Here is a 21240-nt window from a genome sequence, read left to right as displayed (position 1 = left end):
TGCAAACATTTCTAAAAACTGTTTTTGCTTTGTCATTATGTGGTATTGTTTGTAGATTGATGAGGGAAAAAAAACGTTTTAATCTATTTTAGAATAAGGCTGTAACATAACAAAATGTGAAAATCGTCAAGGAGTCTGAATATTTCCGAAGGCACTGTAGATATATGGTTTATACATTAGATTTTCACTGTAGATATATGGTTTATACATTACATACAGTGGAGGACAGTATTAGCATGGCCTTGTGTACCTCAAAAGAGTCCCCCTGGCAGTAGAGGCTTGGTTTGGTGTGGTTTAATTCCATTATTCAAGAACCACTAAGGTTCTGACCCTGAACCCCCCACCCCCCCACATACTGGAGGTCCTGAAACTCCCAACTCATGCATTCGCCTCAACTGACCTTGAAACCAGTATTCACACAAGTCTTACAATGGAGCTCTGTCAACTTTTCCTATTTCAAAAACAATGGGCGTCTTTCGGTGGGCTAAAGTAGAAGAAGGGAGTTCAACGGTTCAATAAACAACAGACAGAACCAACTGTGAACTACATGATGGAAATAGGCCTTGTTAAGCTGATAAAACATGTGGAGTGAGAGGCGCATGGTGTTTGTGATGACACACAGGGCTGTCGGACACTGTAGCCAGCCCAGCGGCAAGGCAACAAAAAGCAAACAGACAAGCCAGGCAGGCTGTGTTAATGATTAACTTCACCTGGTCTAAGCTTCCTTACAAGTTGGCTTGTTTGGCTAGAAGCTTGAGCCTCGGTCAGAAAACTGTGGTTGTTAAAGCCCATCTATCTGTGGCCGTGTGTGTGTGTGTGTGTGTGTGTGTGTGTGTGTGTGTGTGTGTGTGTGTGTGTGTGTGTGTGTGTGTGTGTGTGTGTGTGTGTGTGTGTGTGTGTGTGTGTGTGTGTGTGTGTGTGTGTGGTGTGTGTGTGTATTTGGGTGTGTGTATTGCGGATAGGAGTGACGCTGCGTGGGGACAGGGCAGATTTCCGCCCCAGTGGTCTCAGGAAGACAGGAAAGGGAGGAAATGAGGGGGGTTGGAGATTATCTTCCATGTCCCTGACGAGCTCACCCCACAGCTTCTCAAACAAACACACACACACCCCAACACCACAGCTCCACAGAGGCTGTTCTAAAAATACAGCTGTAGTCTGCAAACTGCAGCCCAGTTAACACCTCCAGTGTCTGACTAGCCATAGCATGCAGTCTGTCAGTGATAGATCTCACTGAGTTCTCAGAGAGGAGGGAACTAAGGCAAAGAGGACAACAGTGAAAAGCCACGGATCGTCGTCTAGGTGAGACTCAAGCTAGCTGATCGTAATGGCTCTGTGAACATTAAATGCAGGCAGCTGTAAAATGGTTAGTGACTTAACAGGGCCCTGGGGTAATAATTACTGACCCTAGGGGTTGGAGGGTAAAGAGCTGTTCCCGTCTCAGCAGGTGGACGAAACGTCTTGCATGAAAAGGCTCAATCAGAGAGAATATTTCATGTGAGCAATGTGCTCACAGACAGGCTGAGTTGAGAATGGTAATGTGAGCCGTCATGCTCTCGGACTTCTATAAGGTATGTCACTGGACTATGGACAGAGAGAAAAACGTGGAAATCCAAACAGTACTATGAGCTATTGAAAGGTGCAAACACACTGTACACATTCACTTCTTATCTCAATCCTATCTCTCATCTCGACAACACCTTGGCAACAGTGAGCTGTTTGCTGATTGGCTGGAAGGCTTTCTCCTCTGTGGTTCAGTGCCTTAATGCCTTCTGTTGTCCCGGGGTGGGTCTGTCCCCATGGCAACATTTCATGTCCTGTTATCGTAAATATGCAGTGAATGGTAAAACAACAACAACAACACAACAACAACAACGGAGAGAAAACAAGGCCACAGTACACCACTGCATGATTAGATGTAATGAGCCTTGAAGTCAGGAGTCACAGAAAAACGTTTCCCTTTTTCAGATGAAACGTCACAAGAGACTAGAAACCAAAAACGAATCCATGCAAACAAACAAATCAAACTAACAAACAGACTACGTTAGCTAGCTAGATCAAGACAGTGAGACACAACATAACAGCAAATGGCTGCCAAATAAATATTTCATCCTGGTCTCCTCTCTCTCCTAGACTTTGTCATCCACCATTTAGTTGATACAGTCAACAGGCTTTGTTCTGGAAGCTTTGGGGACTACGAGGCTCCAGCCCATCAGACTGAGATGAACACAAAGTGTTGTCAATTCCAAAAAGAAAGAGAGAGGGGGTCCACTCCAAAAAAGTTGAAAAAAAAACTGGAACCCCCTCCCCCAAAAAAAACATTTAATGAAATAATCTTGGCCTGACTTCTGTCTAGTGGCCCATGAGGAGCAGAATGATTCTCTTGGAGGGGGAAATAAATTAACAACCTAGCTCTCGGCTGCCAAGTTCATGAAGAGAGCCTGAAGTGAAGAGTTTGTCTTCCCGAAGAATGCTAGCTGTGAGGAGTGGGGAGTCAGAGGGTCAGCAGGGACAGGAAGAGAGAGACAGAGAAAGAAAGGTGGAGAGAAGAAGAGAGGGCAGAAGAAAGAGATGGAGATAAAAGGAGTGGGAAGAGAAAAAGGCAGCCAATCTCCAAAAGGTCAACATTTTAAGATATACTTTGACAGTCCTAGCCCTTCCTGCATCCCTGTAAATTGAGATATTATCTGTCATAGTCGAGTCCCAACTCAGCCTGTCTGTCACCTGCATTGTCTTCCATCCTAGGAATAGTCCAGTCTGTATGGTTATTATTCCCCCGTCATAGTCAGCTCATTTCCACACTACTCATGGGTGTTATACTGTTCAAAGAATTCTTAGTGAGTCAGACATATTTCTGAGTATTCTGACTTTCTTACAGAGAAGAGACACTTGCTTTAATTACATCTGATAGCCTCGTTATACTCTCTCTCTCTGTTCCGCAGGCAGGAAGCTGCCTTAAAGCTCTATCAATCCAGACTGGAGGATGTGGTGCTGTTCATAATGTAGGACCAGCAGGCTCTTTTCAACATGCACAGGTGCTCCTTTCACTCTCTGTTGGCGCGCACACACACACACACACACACACACACACACACACACACACACACACACACACACACACACACACACACACACACACACACACACACACACACACACACACACACACACACACACACACACACACACACACACACACACCCTGCTGGGGTCATTAGCACATGCCAACACCACTGACTCTGCACAGATGCTTGGATAGGAGAGAGGAGTGAAGAGGGGGGAAGAGAGAGGAGGGAGGGAGGGAGGGAGGGAGGGAGGGAGGGAGGGAGGGAGGGAGGGAGGGAGGGAGGGAGGGAGGGAGGGAGGGAGGGAGGGAGGGAGGGAGGGAGGGGGAGGGAGGGCTTATCCATCACCAACACTCTGTTCTAACTGAATCTCCATGGAGCTGGGCTGATAAAACAGAGAGGTTCATTTCAGCTGGATAACAGACAGAGGCACACCATTCACACCCAGGGGTCTCTTCATCTAAAATAACCACTTTTCACAGTGCCTATGTAATCACGTCATCTTCACAACTCACTATACTATATTATAGGATATTACTTGACCGGAGGTGGAAGTGAACAGCTATTTTGTGTCTGACTAATTACCAAAAATTCAAAGCAGAGGCGTAGACCGAGCAAGCAAGCTAACTCTCCTCCACCCACAAGATGGTGTGGCTCCCCTGCGATGTGTGTAGTGAGCATTTTGGCTCTCCAGTGGTTTGACTGAGAGGAGACAGTCAGTCCCCACAGCCAGTCACCAGGTCTAGGTTCCATGACCTCTGAGAGGGTCATGGGTCACCTCCTATCTCTCTCAGGAGGGGTATTTAATAAAGATGTTTTCATGGAGAGAGGACGGCCCCCTTTACACCTCAAGAACCATCCTGGACTCAGAGGACACCGACGTGAGAGGAATGAAGAGCTATATTAACACACACGCACACACATGAACGTCCACACACACACACACACACACACACACACACACACACACACACACACACACACACACACACACACACACACACACACACACACACACACACACACACACACACACACACACACACACACAATGCACTACATGGAAGTGTATCTTGGTCTTTTACTCACCAAACACGTCGCTCCTATCGAATATACAGTGAAATAAAAGTATTCTAGCCCCTTGAGTTTTTCCAAATTTTGTTACGTTACAGCCTTATACTAAAATCAATCTACACACAATTCCCCATAATCACAAAGCAAAAACAGTTTTTTTTCTTCATTTTTTGCAAATGTATTACAAATAAAAAAGTTAAATATCACATTTACATAAGTATTCAGACCCCTTACTCAGTACTTTGTTGAAGCACCTTTGGCGCTGATTACAGCTTCGAGTCTTCTTGGGTATAACGCTACAAGCTTGGCCAACTGTATTTGGGGAGTTTCTCCCATTCTTCTCTGCAGATCCTCTCAATCTCTGTCAGGTTGGATGGGGAGCATTGCTGCACAACTATTTTCAGGTCTCTCCAGAGATGTTAGATCGGGTTCAAGTCCAGGCTCTGGCTGGTCCACTCAAGGACGTTCAGAGACTTGTCCCGAAGCCACTCCTGTGTTGTCTTGGCTGTGTGCTTAGGGTCGTTGTCCTGTTGGAAGGTGAACCTTCGCCCCAGTCTGAGGTACTGAACGTTCTGGAGCAGGTTTTCATAAAGGATCTCTCTGTACTATGCTCCGTTCATCTTTGCCTCAATCCTGACTAGTATCCCAGTCCCTACCACTGAAAAATATCCCCACTGCATGATGCTGCCACCACCATGCTTCCCCGTCGGGATGGTGCCAGATTTCCTCCAGATGTGACACTTGGCATTCAGGTCAAATAGTTCAATCTTGTTTCTCATGGTCTGAGTCTTTAGGTGCCTTTTGGCAAAATCCAAGTGGGCTGTCATGTGCCTTTAACTGAGGAGTGGCTTCTGTCTGGCCACTCTACCATCAAGGCCTGATTGGCTGGAGAGCTTCAGACATGGTTGTTATTCTGGAAGTTTCTCCCATCTCCACAGAGGAACTCTAGAGCTCTGTCAGAGTGACCATTGGGTTCTTGGTCACCTCCCTGACCAAGGCCCTTCTCCCCCGATTGCTCAGTTTGGCTGGGGGGGCAGCTGTAGGAAGAGCCTTGGTGGTTCCAAACTTCTTCCATTTAAGAATAATGGAGGCCACTGTGTTCTTGGGGACCTTTAATGCTGCAAAAATGTTTTGGTAACCTTCCCCAGATCTGTACTTTGACACAATCCTGTCTCGGAGCTCTACAGACAATTATTTCGACCTTATGGCTTTGTTTTTGCTCTGATTTGCACTATCAACTGTGGGACCTTATATAAACAGGTATGTGCCTTTCCAAATCATGTCCAATCAATTGAATTCAACACAGGTGGACTCTAATCAAGTTGTAGAAACATCTCAAGGATAATCGATGGAAACAGGATGCACTGGGAAAAATGTTGAGTCTAATGGAAAAGGGTCTGAATACTTTCTGGTTATTTATTTATTTGTAAAAATCTCTAAATAACTGTTTTTGCTTTGTCATTATGGGGTATTGTGTGTAGATAGCTGAGGACATTTTGATTTATTTAATTAATTTTAGAACAAGGCTGTAATGTAACATAAATGCGGAAAAAGTCAAGGGGTCTAAATACTTTCCGAAGGCACTGTATATTACAGTATTGTATGCCAGCAGGCTGGGTGTACAGACAGAGTCAGGGTATAGGAGTTAGTGCTGCCTGTGTCAGACAGTCAGAGAGCTCCAGGCAGGGCCTGTCTGTGTAGAGGACTGGGATAGGGGATTAGGGAAGATTTGGAGAGCAGTCATTACCCTAGCCTGTGGAGGGTCTGATAATTCAATTACCTCAGCAGACATACCGCTGCCTTTCCATCTATCAACTATATACAGACCAGGTCGTTCAAGGTCACTCTGCTCATATCTGGAATGAGCTGCATGGCCACCATCCTGATTCAAGATCCTGGATGACACAGATGACTTGAAACTTGATCCGTGGCATGAATAACACATTGATGCCAATGGATGGTTGGTCTTGAAGGTGGAGTGCAACTTAAACCAGGACTTGTTTATACCTTTGCAGTTCACATTGAGACTGACACATACATTCAAATGTCTGACTGTCTCAGACCTCTGATTCTCTCCCTCTCTTATTTAAAAATCCTGAACATCAACTTTCTATAAGTGTCACGCCCTGACCTGAGAGAGCCTTTTTTATGTCTCTATTTAGGTTTGGTCTGGGTGTGATTTGGGTGGGCATTATATGTCCTTTTTTCTATGCTTTGTATTTCTTTGCTTTGGCCTGGTATGGCTCTCAATCAGGGACAGCTGTACATCGTTGTCGCTGATTGGGAGTCATACTTAGGCAGCCTGTTTTCCTTTGGGGTTTGTGGGTAGTTCATTTCTGTTTAGTGTTTGCACCTGACAGAACTGTTTGGCTGTCGGTTTCTTGTTTATTTGGTTAAAGTGTTCTATCTTTAATAAATTCATGATGAGCACTAACCACGCTGCGCCTTGGTCTACTCTTTCCAAAGACAGCCGTTACAATAAGGGCACAAGGCGAGACCCAAATGCATTCACAGGAGGCAGATGGTCGAGCTCCGATATTTATTATAACAAAGGGAGTAGGCAAAGGCAGGTCGGTGACAGGCTAGAGTTCATATACCAGGTCAGAGTCCAAACAGTACCAGGCAATAGGCAGTCTCGAGGTCAGGCCAGGCAGGGGTCAGAAACCAGATCCGAGTCCAAAACAGTACAAGGGGATAGGCAGGCTGGTAGTCAGAACAGGCAGAGGGTCGAAACCAGGAGGACTAGAAATAAACAGAGACTGGGAAAAATAGGAGCAAGGAAAAATGCTGGTTGACTTGGCAAACAAGACAAACTGGCACAGAGTGACAGGAAACACAGGGATAAATACACCGGGGATAATAAGCAACACCTGGAGGGGGTGGAGACAATCACAAGGACAGGTGAAACTGATCAGCGTGTGACACTCTCATGTTTCCAACTACTCTCTGCCCTTCCCGATAGTGTGTGGATTGACTCATTGCCGTGCTGTGGTTGGTGGAGTGAGCAGTGTGTGTGGTTGGAGTGGGGAGTCTGACAGTAGATGGGCCCAGCGTGATGGTGGTGAAGTGGCCCAGTGTGGGAATACTGTAGCTGGCCACATCACAGGGTTCCCCCCTGGTGTCTATACTTAGACCAGAAGGGGCTGTGACCTGCTGGGAGAGAGATGGGGAGATGGCCTGGACAGATAGAGGGAGAGAGAAGAATGGATGAGTGGAGGAAAAAGGGAGAGAAAGCAGGGAAGAAAAGCTAGAGGAAGAGAGAGTTAGATGGAGAAGAGTGAGCAAAAGAATGAGAGAGAGAGAGAGAGAGAGAGAGAGAGAGAGAGAGAGAGAAAAAAATGGAGTGCAGAAGTGGGGAGACCTGAACAGTAGCAGCTCTTACGTAGAGATTGAGGGTTTGTCACTGAGCACTCCCTCTCGTGCACACACACACACACACACACACACACACACACACACACACACACACACACACACACACACACACACACACACACACACACACACACACACGCACGCACAGAAAAACATACCCACCCTACCAGAAAAAAATGTATTGACCCACACACTCTACATGACATTGAGATTAGAGACTTGTAAACAGTCACAATAGCCAATTTAAATAAAGGTCATTCTAATAATTAACACTGATTAAATTAATTTCTCCTCTTCTCAATTAATATCACTCACACATTAACATGAATCCACGCATGAGCAGCCACGCACAGTGACAACATACATGAACCTGCTCAACTGTAGTAAATGGAGCCAAAGGTCACCCATGTTGAGGCAATTCCCAATGACCAATGTTACTTCATGCTTATGAGATTCCATTCTCCATGTTGTGGAGTTGACAGCCTTGACAATAAGCTGCTTTTACCTCCACGACCATATACCAGCTCTACCATAAGCTTAGGGCTGATGTGCTTTTTAATTCCCCCCCGCACATTCCCAGAGATGACAGAGGCATTGAAACACACACCGTGTTCCTTAATTGCCTGTCACTCCGTCACAATTAGAGCAAATTAATAGACATCCCTTCTTATAATTTAAATGTAAATGTATTTTATTTAACCTTTATTTAACTAGGCAAGTCAGTTAAGAACAAATTCCTATTTACAATGACGGCCTACCCCGGCCAAACCCGGACGACGCTGGGCCAATTGTGCGCCGCCCTATGGGACTCCCAATCACGGCCGGATGTGATACAGCCTGGATTCAGCCTATAAGATGTGATCATATAAACTAGTCTGTTTTTTGAGGATCATTAAGGCTCGTTGATGAAAGCAGCAGGTTTTTTATCTTCACACCCACAGCGAATGCTGCTCGTTTCTCGTTACGCTTCTCCCAGACAGAAAATACACCCAACTAATGATCCTACTCCACTGCTGAGCGAGGGCAATAGATCAGCCGAGTGCCTGAACTGATTGTGGTTACCCTAGGAAAGAGTCACCGATAGATCTGCTGGGGAAAGACAGGGTGAAACATGTGCTGTTGAGGGTGATTTGCGACGACACACATCTGTAACGGGGTTGAGCTGAGCTTCGTCTTTGGGGAATTACAACATTGGCCCTGAACAGCCAATGAAGCTTATCACGGATGCAGATTATTTCTCGGTGGGGAGTCATTCCCCATAGAGGAGTCCGGCTCTGCATCTGCCCATAACCTTCCATGTCACAACCGTAACTCACAATTTCACCACCGTTACTCTCAATGTCACCACCGTTACTCGCAATGTCACCACCGTAACTCACAATGTCACCACCGTTACTCTCAATGTCACCACCGTTACTCGCAATGTCACCACCGTAACTCACAATGTCACCACCGTAACTGTCAATGTCACCACGGTAACTCTCAGTGTCGCCGCCGTTACTCTCAGTGTCACCACCATAACTCTCAGTGTCATCACTGTAACATTCAATGTCACTACCATAACAGGAGCTCGCTAGTGACGATACTGCTTGCTTGAACATGAATCACTTGAAAAGTGTTGTGCCCATTTTTCTCCTGTAATGCATATACTGTATGACATATCGTACACCTGTGAAGGTTTATGAATGTATGCATTTATTCCCGTTAATTTGTGTTCTCTAACCCTTACATTACTGTACCTGATGGTAAAAGATGGCTGCTCATTGGGCAGAGCTGAATGTGCGTGTCATTCACCTGTGTTTGGATGGGAGGTGGCCAGGCTCCCGGTGTGTCTAAGACAGATGTTTCATGGGACTGTGGTGGCAGATGATTGATGCCTCGCAGTACGTCAGGTGGCAAAAATCCCAGACACCTCACCTCAGGTTTTTGGCTTTTGCGTGTGATTTTTTTCCCCCCCTTCTTTTTTCCTATAACGTGATTAGTGAAGGAGAGCGAATCTGGAGACAGACGGGGGATTGGCAGCGCTCCAGAAGCCAGAGAAGCCAGTCGATCAACAGACATGTATCACAAAACAATGCCGTTCAGAAAACACGCAGAGGATGACAACAGCTGGTGCCAGATCCCCTCTGAAGCACCTGACTGGTGTGATGCTATCTCTTTGGCAGAATTAGGCTGCCTCAAGGAGCAATAATTACAACAAGCGATCTTAATCTCCGCCGTGGGAAGGAGAGCAGAGGAGAGGGGGGACTCATTCAGTGAAGAAAACCCCCTCCAATCATGTCACGTGGCTGAAGGCAAGACACCCACCCCCGTCCAACTACCTCTTCTTCCATATGGAAGTCACCTTGTAGATGTCCTTGACTAGAACCCCATTGCCATGCCAGGGTTAAGTAACTTCTTAATTTAGCCTCGTCGTTGAGATAGCGAGCCAGAGGAAAAGCGTGAGCTTCATGCTCTGTTTGTCGGCCCCGTCGCAGCAGAGCTACTGAGACTAAGTGAGTTAGAGTGGAGAGAGAGAGCTGGGAACCCGGCCGGGACTCCTTTACTTTACCCTCGTCTGCCCTAATCGCCGTCATTGAATTGCATTGTTTTAGCCAGGCAGATTGGGGCCCTGCTCAGAGGTTCATGAGGGGTTGGGAGGATGGCAGACAGACTCTCTGGTTCATCTGAGGTGCCCACCTCTATCTTTTTCCCTCTCTCCCTCTTTCTCTTTCTCTCTATATCTCCATGGGCCGCGCTCTGCCACTTTGGATGTGTCATGGGTAATAAGGATGAAAAATTGGGACCGCTCCCCTCGGTCCCCAGTCGGTGCGGTGGCTTCGGAGTCTGCCCTTATACGCCCAGAGGAGGCCACGCTCAGCACCGCTCACAAACAAAATGGAATTTAACAAGGCCTGAATCAGCCACAACGCCTCGCCAGCTGGATGTACATGTTGTTATAGTAGAGTGGTATTGTGTAGTGTAGTGCGAGGGAGGAAATACGGTTTGTGAACAGACACCAGGACAGAGTTCCCTATTGGTTAAACTTACACTAGGGTAAGACTCCATATGATCTGCCTGGCTTATATTAACACTGGTTCAATCAGAATTCATTAATTCCTTCCCAAGCCATATTGGAAACCTTGTGTGTGATGATAAAACTCCCTTAATCCTTCATCTTAATTGTTTTTTTTTCACTCTTCATTTGTTTTCCTGCTATTTATTCAAACACGACGTTGATCAACAGTGTGTGGTGTCGTCATATTTGTGTTTGCCATTTATGATGACCTTGGTTGCCATGTTGTGCCCTTGGCCACACAAGCTCAGTCTCCCCTAGCTTGAGAGAGAGGAATATCACGTATGTTGTTGGATCTGAAAATGTGGCTCTGGTTGTTATTGTTTGCCACAGCATGACATTCAAATGTGTGCAGTAGTGTGCAGGAATGAATATAAACAACATGAGATCAACAGAATCCCTGAACCCCTCACCAGCCCCCTACTTAACATTCAAGATAAGGACTCCAGTAGTTGCCATTGAATTCCCACACAATAACATGATTCATCTTCCTAGTTGGAGCTCTTTACATTATAGCCTAATGTATATAGTATGTTAGTGCCTTTCCTGCTCTAATAGGCCAAATCCATACTTCATTAGTCCAAGTCTTTAGTCCATGAATGAGCAACGATGGCCAGAGACCGTAGTATCACATATCTTACTCTACAGTACTAATGAGGTTTCGGTGCTGCGTACCACTGTTTGATGTGTATTTTCTATTAGAAGAGTGCAATGGGGGCCTCTATGAGTTGTTTCATGCATGTATACACAAAATGTGCGGAATAATACATATTAATTAGCGTTAGTCTTTGTACATTGTGAAACAAATCTCTGTGGAATTCTTCTTCTTTTTGGGATTGCCCCCTGTGGTCATTGGCATTTAAGGATAAGGAACCAGGGGACTGAGGTTATTTGCCCATGGGGGTTGGAGATCCTTGGGGTCTGAGACAGTGAATAGCCAGAGTGGCTCTGTGGACCTGTGGCATTTCCACTGAGACAGGATGTCTGTTTTGTTTGCCTGTCTTGGAGGACGAGGGAACAGAGACTAACCTTTATCTCAACGGTGCCTGCTGCTAGGGGGTCTTCCAATGCTGCTTCTTCTTCTTTACACAGGAGTTGCACGCAGTCGAGATAGTTCACAGCTGAGGAAGAGACAGACGGAGCATGTTAATGTGGAACAACAAAAAGCATGCAAAGTTCATAGAACTGAATTGAGACTAGTTACTGCAGGTCGGTTCCTGTTTTCAAGAGACATTTTAAACTAGCCCAGACAGATACTATTGTGTTCTTGAGAGCAGCCATTTTCTTTTAAGAGTACTTTACAAGCCAGGCACAAACAAGACCAATAGCATTTGCATTTCAATTCTTCTAGCCAATCAATGTGCACGGCGATGGGCTCAAATGACAGTATCCAGAATCAAGGCACGGTGAAGTGAACCCATGTCATTTCCCCCTGTTGATTTTCCCATCAGCTCAGTTCTGTTTGTTTGTTTGTTTGTTTGCCTCTCTCTGTGTGTGTGTGTGTGTGTGTGTGTGTGTGTGTGTGTGTGTGTGTGTGTGTGTGTGTGTGTGTGTGTGTGTGTGTGTGTGTGTGTGTGTGTGTGTGTGTGTGTGTGTGTGTGTGTGTGTGTGTGCGTGTGTGTGTGTGTGTGTGTGTCAGTGAAGGAGGTGGCAGGGATCCATTATCGATGTAGCGTTTTCACAGCCGATTGGTCGTGTTCATTAGGAAGCCGGTGGAACCAAGTCATGTGCTGGAGACCAGGGATGGGGACCAGCTGGGGACCTCCTCCCCACAGATGCTGCCTGCCACTGCGGTGTGAAAGGCACTCCAGCGTGGAGGAGGTGGATGATGTGGAGGAGTGCTCTAGTTAGGGTCACAGCAGGGGATTTTCAATACTACTTCAATGTCTCATTTCATTGTAAATAATGTTTGAAACGAAACAAAGGTTGACTGTATTTTGGTTTTAAAATGTATTCTAAAATCCAAAACCAATATCCAATAAACACCTGTATGGAGATTCACAGAGTCACAGAATATATTACTTCAAAATGGATGAATAAAAAATGCTAAGAAGATCTGTCCTTGCAGCATATGTCCCAAGGTTCTACTGTGATGGAGCGCTATCAGCACCATCTTGACGGCGTCGGGAGGTGGAGATGGAGTTTGTGATTCCCTATTCATTCCCCCATTACTGTTAAGGAGCTATTTGCCGGGCCTTTGATGTACAGATTAAAAGCTATTACCTCCGGCTGGCACTGGCAGGTACACAAAGGCACAAACATTCAGAGGCAATTTGTGTCTCGTTTCAGGAAACTAGGCGTATGCCGCGTGTCACTACTTCACAGGAGAGCCATTAGAATACATTTTAAAAGCCATTTGAACTTAACTTTTTTGAATCAAAATGTGTTTTTTTGCCATAAATGCCTTCTGGAACATATGAACTTTCATGTGCTTTAATAAAAAACTTGTATGCCATCTGTAAACACCAATAAAACTGTTAAATTATGAGCATAGTTGGTTTAGGCACGGAAAAAGACAGGAACCCTCTGGCCGTGATTGGCTGAGATAATGGATAGGATGGTAATCCCGAGAGATGAGTTCGGATTGGTCTGCCATGTAGCACGCTTCTGTCTATAACATGAGCTGCTCAGTATGTGTAGGTAATCCTTTCTAAAACAGATTTTCTTTCAGAGATATCACGTAGTAAAACTGCATAAGTGTTGCTCTCCACTTTCTGGAGGACCAGGTTTTGAAATCAGTGGAATGTCCGGTGCAATTAGTTTGAGATAGAGAAAATTCTGGAGTTTGATTGCAAATAAATATCTTCAAACTAAGGGCAACAATGGCATCCGTGACAGAGAAGCATCCATGTAAGATAGTCTAGCTAGTAAAATGTTCAGATATTACACGTTTCAAATTTTGTCAGAAAGTCCTTTTCATTTCAAGTTAAAGCGTACCGTTAGCTATATATAAACAACATGCCATCAAGAGATCCCCTGAAACCCTCATCCCCTACTTAACATTCAAGAGAAAGACAAGTTGCCATTGAATTCCCACACGATAACATTATTCATTTCCCTACTTGGAGCTCAATGGAGCTCTTCACATTATAACCTTGTGTACTACCATAGATGTAGCCAGTGCGGTGAAATACATTTTTCAACCGTAAGCTCCTGCTATAGAATGAATCACGTGCTCTTGTTAACATACCCATGAAATCCATTTGCCTAACAATAGGTGCCACTTTGTCAACAACAGTTGATATTAACCCCAGCACAGCCATCCTCAGCCAGTGTGACACACGGCAGGCACGCAAACAACTTGGATGGTACAATGATATGGTGATGCTTGGTATAATACATGTAAATTAATGACATTTCCACCACATTACTAACACAAACAGGCACACACACACACACACACACACACACACACACACACACACACACACACACACACACACACACACCTCCTCACAAGTCATTCATCTCTTTAGTATGCGAGAGTGTGTACTTTTTCAATGCTATTTTTATTGTCACATACACCAGATAGGTGCAGTGTGTGTGTGTATGTGTGTGTGTGTGTGTGTGTGTGTGTGTGTGTGTGTGTGTGTGTGTGTGTGTGTGTGTGTGTGTGTGTGTGTGTGTGTGTGTGTGTGTGTGTGTGTGTGTGTGTGTGTGTGTGTGTGTGTGTGTGTGTGTGTGTGTGTGTGTGTGTGTGTGTGTGTGTGTGTGTGCTACAGTAAGTAACTAGTGGGATTGCTTTGAACCTTACCACACACATTAGATTTAGCACTGCCAACGTTTCCAGCTGTTCTCCTGTGTATATTACTCAATGTACACACAGAGCACAGCAGCATTGTGACAAGTAATCACAGAACAATGGTTTCGAGCAAATCAATGGGCTCGCTACCACTTCCACCGCTCAGCTGGATGCGTGTGAAAACAACCGCCATCGTAGGAACACAATGACATTGTCGTTATGATATCCAAACCGCCGCTTTCGGCGAAATGAGAGTTTGCTTTCGTGACTCCTACAATTTGTCAGCCATCTGCAACAGACAACCACCCCTTTGTGGTGCTTTCACATAAGTCTTCATTTTCCCGGCGTGGCGCCTGCTTTTCACCCGCCTCCCCTCATCTTTCTTTTCACCGTGTCATTCCTCCATCCTGCATTTCCACTTAGGGTATCCACCACTCTCCATCTCCCTCCACCTCTCTGCTTGCCTGAACACATGTGAGTCTGTCTCCATCTTCCTCACATCAGATGCCTCCTCTAGAACTCATCTGTATTCTGACCAGGTAGACCTTTATCGCTTATTCGCTCTTAACGCTGGTCGTTTTGAATGCGTCTCGAGCAGCAACTGGTTGAATGATGCGATCCATCTCGTTGTGATGAATATAAGGCCCCATGCAGACTTTCCTGAGAGCTATGGTCTGCAATCACGACCAAGCCCAACCCTCAGCTCAGAACGATGCCAAAGGGAGAGATTACATTTCCATCTCTTAGTATTCCGACGGGAGACAAAACATACAAGTTTTGTGTTCTGGTATATTTCCCTGGCTTGGGTTACAACATGAAGGAGACACGTGGTGGAAACCATCTTTTGATGTGTGTACTGGTTAAGGACCAGAGCTGGGGGGGATAGGTAACATTTTGACAGGAGATATATTACCCCAGTAATCTACAGAGAGGTGTGAGCGGTAAAAACAAACATGACCTTGAGGACTTGGCCGTGCCAATCACCAGAGCCTTGCTCCCCTTGACAGGCACTGAGGCAGAAACCCAATGCCCCAGATATGTCAGCTGGTATAATCCCCTGACCATGGCTCATACCATCCCATCGTTTCTGAAGGAGGATCCAATGTGGAATATGATGGCAAAGCATCTCATAAGAAGTCATATCCATTGGTCATTACAAGGAGATGCTTGTGAAAATGTTATTATCAGATGGAGAAAACAATCAGGGAAGAACCAACATATTTTCGCTCAGTTTTAATTGTTTGGATTTTGACAATAGCCAAGCGATTGTGTTTTACAAATATGAATCTAGCATTTAGTATGTATTTTCATCATGCGTTGGGACACCATACAATGCCTCAACAAAACAGGCATATAAACAGGCATACAAACACATCTCCTCCTTGCCCTTAAAAAAGGATAGGCTACTGGTGTTCTCTGCCTCAGATTCTACCTAAACCTGGACTGTAAGAAACAGCCTTCCTGGCAGCTGGAGAAGTCTCATCACAACAATCCTGTCTGAGCACATTCTGTCAAACCAGGCAGTTCTATGGAAAGCAACAGCGTCCAATCACTAGAACACTGGGGGAAATGGATTTCTACAGAGTGATACGTGTAGAGGGCTCTGTACTGTACTGTAGATCGGAGAAGGAACTTAAGTATTTACTGTATAATTATGTGGTGTGGCCTTGGCACCTCCAGGCCCATCCTCCAACCCCCTCTGTGGTCACTCTACGGTGGCGGGGAGCGCCGTGGAGATGATTAGCAACTGTTACCCAGCATGCCTCTAGGCTATGCAGAAGGCTGTACGGTTGGAGCTCGACCAGGCTCATCACCTGCCCCCAGCAAGTCCACTCTACCACACTAACACTGATGAGTGAGGCACCTTCCCTGGTCGACACTTTAAGGCCGACTCTATTGTGATGCGCCAATGGAGTCTATGGCTGAATTCATGTTGTGGACCTCTGACTTTCCACAGCTAATGCTATAAGGCCGTTGTTAAGTTGTCTGTTTTGGCAGGCTTTGTGTGCAACACCACAAGCATATTACCCTAGTTCTGTTACTTGACAGAGAGGTAGGTATATAGGACACATACAGTTGAAGTCAGAAGTTTGCATACACTTAGGTTGGAATCATTAAAACTCGTTTTTCAACCACTCCACAAATTTCTTGTTAACAAACTATAGTTTTGGCAAGTCAGTTAGGACATCTACTTTGTGCATGACAAAAGTAATTTTTCCAACAATTGTTTACAGACAGATTATTTCACTTATAATTCACTGTATCAAAATTCCAGTGGGTCAGAAGTTAACATACACTAAGTTGACAGTACTTTTAAACAGCTTGTAAAAATCCAGAAAATTATGTAATGGCTTTCTAAGCTTCTGATAGGCTAATTGACATCATTTGAGTCAGTTGGCGGTGTACCTGTGGATGTATTTCAAGGCCTACCTTCAAACTCAGTGCCTCTTTGCTTGACATAATGGGAAAATCAAAAGAAATCAGCCAAGACCTCAGAAAAAGATTGTAGACCTCCACAAGTCTGGTTCATCCTTGGGAGCAATTTCCAAACACCTGAAGGTACCACGTTAATCTGTATAAACAATAGTATGCAAGTATAAACACCATAGGACCACGTAGCCATCATACTGCTCAGGAAGGAGATACGTTCTGTCTCCTAGTGATGAACGTCCGTTGGTGCGAAAAGCGTAAATCAATCCCAGAACAACAGCAAAGGATCTTGTGAAGATGTGGGAGGAAAAGCCAGACTATGGTTTGCAACTGCACATGGGGACAATGATCGTACTTTTTGGAGAAATGTCCTGTGGTCTGATGATACAAAAATATAAATGTTTGGCCATAATGACCATCGTTGTGTTTGGAGGAAAAAGGGGGAGGCTTGCAAGCCAAAGAACACCATCCCGACTGAGAAGCACGGGGGTGGCAGCATCATGTTGCGGGGTGCTTTGCTGCAGGAGGGACTGGTGCACTTCACAAAATAGATAGCATCACGAGGGAGGACAATTATGTGGATATATTGAAGACACATCTCAAGACATCAGTCAGGAAGTTAAAGCTTGGTCGCAAATGTGTCTTCCAAATGGACAATAACCCCAAGCATACTTCCCAAAGTTGTGGCAAAATGGCTTAAGGACAACAAAGTGGCCATCACAAAGCACTGACCTCAACCCTGTAGAAAATTTGTGGGCAGAACTGAAAAAGTGTGTGCGAGCAAGGAGGCCTACAAACCTGACTCAGTTACACCAGCTCTGTCAGGAGGAATGGGCCAAAATTCACCCAACTTATTGTGGGAAGCTTGTGGAAGACTACCACGAAACGTTTGACCCAAGTTAAACAATTTAAAGGCAATGCTACCAAATACTAATTGAGTGTATGTAAACTTCTGACCCACTGGGAATGTGATGAAAAAAATAACATCTGAAATAAATCATTCTCTCTACTATTATTCTGACGTTTCATATTCTTAAAATAAAATGGTGATCCTAACTGACCTAAGACAGGGAATTTTAACTTGGATTAAATGTCAGGAATTGTGAAAAACTGAGTTTAAATGTATTTGGCTAAGGTGTATGTAAACTTCCGACTTCAACTGTGTGTAGCCAGCTTGGACAAAGATAAGAACAATCTGACCCACTCATACTTTACATTTGAATAAAAAATTGTGTCATTTAGCAGACGCTCTTATCCCGAGCGACTTACAGTTAGTGCATTCATCTAATACTTTCTGCTGAAGCTCTGAACATGCCATACGTTGAAGAACGAAGGCGGAACAACACTTTCTCCAGCATACTGATTTCCATCTGGTTTTTCTCATTTCAACCCTACACTCGCTCATAAAGACTGAGCACGTTGTCACTCCTCCATACTTTTCCTTAACTATTTCAGGAGAGGGAGACTGCCTGTCTGTCTGCCTTGCACTGGCTGTTTGTAAGGGCTGTCAGCCACAAGCAATGTTCGGTGCTCATAATGCTCTTCCGTTCCCCTCTTGTACTCTGTCTGGTTGTAGAAATGTCCGGATGGAAATAAGAGTGCTCTTTAAGGAGATGCAGCGACGATGGAGGAACAGGTGACAAATGAAAGCCAGCGAGAAGGCTTTTGTTATTGTTTCGAGTCTTGTCTCTCCGAATAGTATTTTTTTCATAATTTCTTGGACAACTCTCTCAGTTCTCCCAGACTGATTCTTATTCCCACCAACCTCCCTCCGCATGCCCACAAAGCTTGAATCATAAGTCTTGAGTGGAGACATGCCACCCCGTGTTAACAGGCTATTTCTGTGGATTAGCTATCCCGTTTGCAATGCGCTCCTTCTGCTGGCTGATGGCGGCTCGTGGTGAGAGTCATTACAGTATAAACCCAGGTGATCACTTTAAATCGTAAACTTCCTGAACTCTGGCAGACATTTTTCTACACTTAAAAAAAGAAACTGTTTAGATTGTTTGGCTCATGTCCTGCGGATTCATGTGCAAATCAAAATGTATTTTTCTCCCATGTTCCATGTCAAAGCACATGGAAACTATTTGAAAAGCTGCCATCAATGGTGAATTCTCAATATCTGGATATTGAAGAACTTGTATTCCTTTGTCCTTTACAATATTGCCATCAGCACTTTACAATGTGGTCAGTTGTACTGAATAGTACTATAGATTGTAAATATTGATTGTAATTATTTTCGCGGTCCTTGATCTGCAGCAACACCACATACCGAAGCTTTTTATGTACACACAAACACAAACACAGCTCCAACGCTGTTCAGCCTGGTCTCCTTTAAAGTGCAAGAAGGTAGCTAGCGATCACAACGTCCCTTATCCCTGTGACAGTGAGTGTGGCTGTGCTCTGTCCTCTATAGACACTGCCCTCTGAGCAAACAAGATTACTGTGATGAAGACGAGCTGCCATGTTTAATCCCTGTCTCAAGGTACTTTGGGGGTGACTCACTCTCTCTGACAACAAAAAAACTTTGGAGAGAGAGCGTTTAGTGGGGATGCAGCCCTCACATACCCGCTGCAATGGCAACAACGCCCTGATCAAAGGATCCCCTGTAAGTGCAGTCATTTTCCCAAATACAAAGGCCTTTGGCTTTTCAAATTGGTCTGTGAAAATGGTTGATTGTAAGTGTTCTAATAACATGAGGGTAGGCTTTGTGAGAGGTTAGTCATTTTCCATTGAGGACACTGAAATACATCTCCACATCTGAATTAACAAAGCAAACAAAGACAAAAAAACAGTTTGAATTACACTGGCTGGTGAAAGTTTCTCTTCTCTGCCTCCCCTCCAGCTTCCTTCAGTAGGTTCATACAGTAACTGGCTGTCACAGAGAGCTCCATCTCTAACCTGCCTGTGGACCATAGTAAGCAGAGAGCAAGGGGAGGGGAGGTGGGGATGGATGGATGGGGTCCACCAGCTGGCAGTGGAGGGGAAATTGTTCCTGGGCAGCAGGACTCTGGCTGTTATTTCCTTATTCATCCTCCAGTGGTCCAAGCCAGGGCTCGATGGGAACACAGTCATTTAACAATACAGCCCTCCTGTTTCCCATGGTCTGGCAGTCACCTGCTCATACACCGTGGGATGGCTCGGTCCGGCGCACATTTTGTCATTGCAGGTCTCTAGGTCCAGCTTAATCAGCCCTGTCCAGAGACAGGGCCTGTTAGGCCACCGATGACCATGATGGAGGTTGACAGGTGTCGTGTCTGATATGCGAGTGCCATAGGAGTGGAAAGAGAGTGAGAGTGAGAGAGAGAGAGAGAGAGAGAGAGAGAGAGAGAGAGAGAGAGAGAGAGAGAGAGAGAGAGAGAGAGAGAGAGAAAGAGCAGTACGCCTGGCTGACAGAGGACCATTTGAGCGTGGGCTCCTCCATCTTTTCCAAGGATGGCTGATTCCTATTTCTTCCTCTCCCCACACTACTGTGACCAATGCTCTCTGGGTTATCCAAGGTAAAGTGATTGTTATTCTCTCACAGGCCAGAGGCTTTCTTATAGTATCCAGGCTGCCCCCTGGGGCAGGAGAGCATGGTGGCGCTCTAGGAGAGATGGATGTCACTGAGAGAGAGGGGAAGACAAAAGCAGGCAGAAAGAAGGTGGGGGAGAAAATTCCCTCAGCCGTAATTGCTTTGCACAAAACTTCCTCGGCCTGCACAGACATTTGTTGTGAAACACAACTTTGAAATGCCCGGGCTTGAAGTCTGAGACAGAGATGACCAACTCTCTCTCTCTCATAATCATGTCCCTTTTATGTAAACTATGTAAATGATGTGCTATTATGAGTAAGGCTCCTTTAACAATTATTTTCCCCCAAGTTATCTTTACTGGTCATTATCCATGGGTGGAGAGAAAACGGCTCGGCTCGGTAGTCCAATTTCACAGTAAATTCTGTACACTAGTGACACTAGTGAAAGAAATCTGAGCAGGCATTAACCGTAATGGAATTCAACGATAACACCTAATGCATAATGTGTCAAACGCTTTCCACATTCAATTTGTTGGAGATCACATTGGACTACCGGTGGAAAATCATTGAGGCCTCAGAACAAATTCATGGACCGCCGTATCTGGGCAAAGAGTCCACGTGTGTTCGGGGGGTAAGTTAACTTGTATTGGTCTGCATTGATCTTTCCGGAGGAGAATGGGTTGTTTTATAGTTCAAGACAGACACTCTCTGACCCAATCGGGTTTTGGAAGGATGGGTCTTTGATTGGGCTGATTCCTCTGGTGACGTGTTCATTCGAAGGCAGGAACATAGACACACAGGTGTGGTCAGGAATACAATGTTTTGACTTCTCAAGGTTTTGTGCTCTCCAGAGTAACGTATGTTCACCATGGAGCTGTAATCTCTAAAGCTTTTTACAACAAACCTTCCGCATGTGACTAAGTAACCACAGTACGCACAGGGTATGTGTGTGTGTGCGTGCGTGTGTCTCTTTGTGTGTTTGTCTGTGT

The 21240-nt window shown here is 45.2% G+C and overlaps 1 protein-coding gene across 4 annotated transcripts in view; it reads right to left on the bottom strand.

The window, feature by feature from the left end:
• The window catches only part of LOC106576317 (synaptotagmin-1), a 216036-nt gene that overhangs the window by 108619 nt on the left and 86177 nt on the right, over positions 1-21240 (bottom strand). For all 4 annotated transcript variants that reach the window (XM_014153431.2, XM_014153427.2, XM_014153430.2 and 1 more), the window contains exon 3: positions 11596-11687. The gene's annotated coding sequence lies outside the window, so the exon portion shown is untranslated. The remainder of the gene's footprint in view (positions 1-11595; positions 11688-21240) is intronic.

Source organism: Salmo salar, chromosome ssa17 (assembly GCF_905237065.1).
Source record: "Salmo salar chromosome ssa17, Ssal_v3.1, whole genome shotgun sequence".
Lineage (NCBI taxonomy): Eukaryota > Metazoa > Chordata > Actinopteri > Salmoniformes > Salmonidae > Salmo > Salmo salar.
The sequence above is the reverse complement of the archived record's forward strand: the minus strand, read 5'-3'. Positions and strand labels throughout refer to the sequence as shown.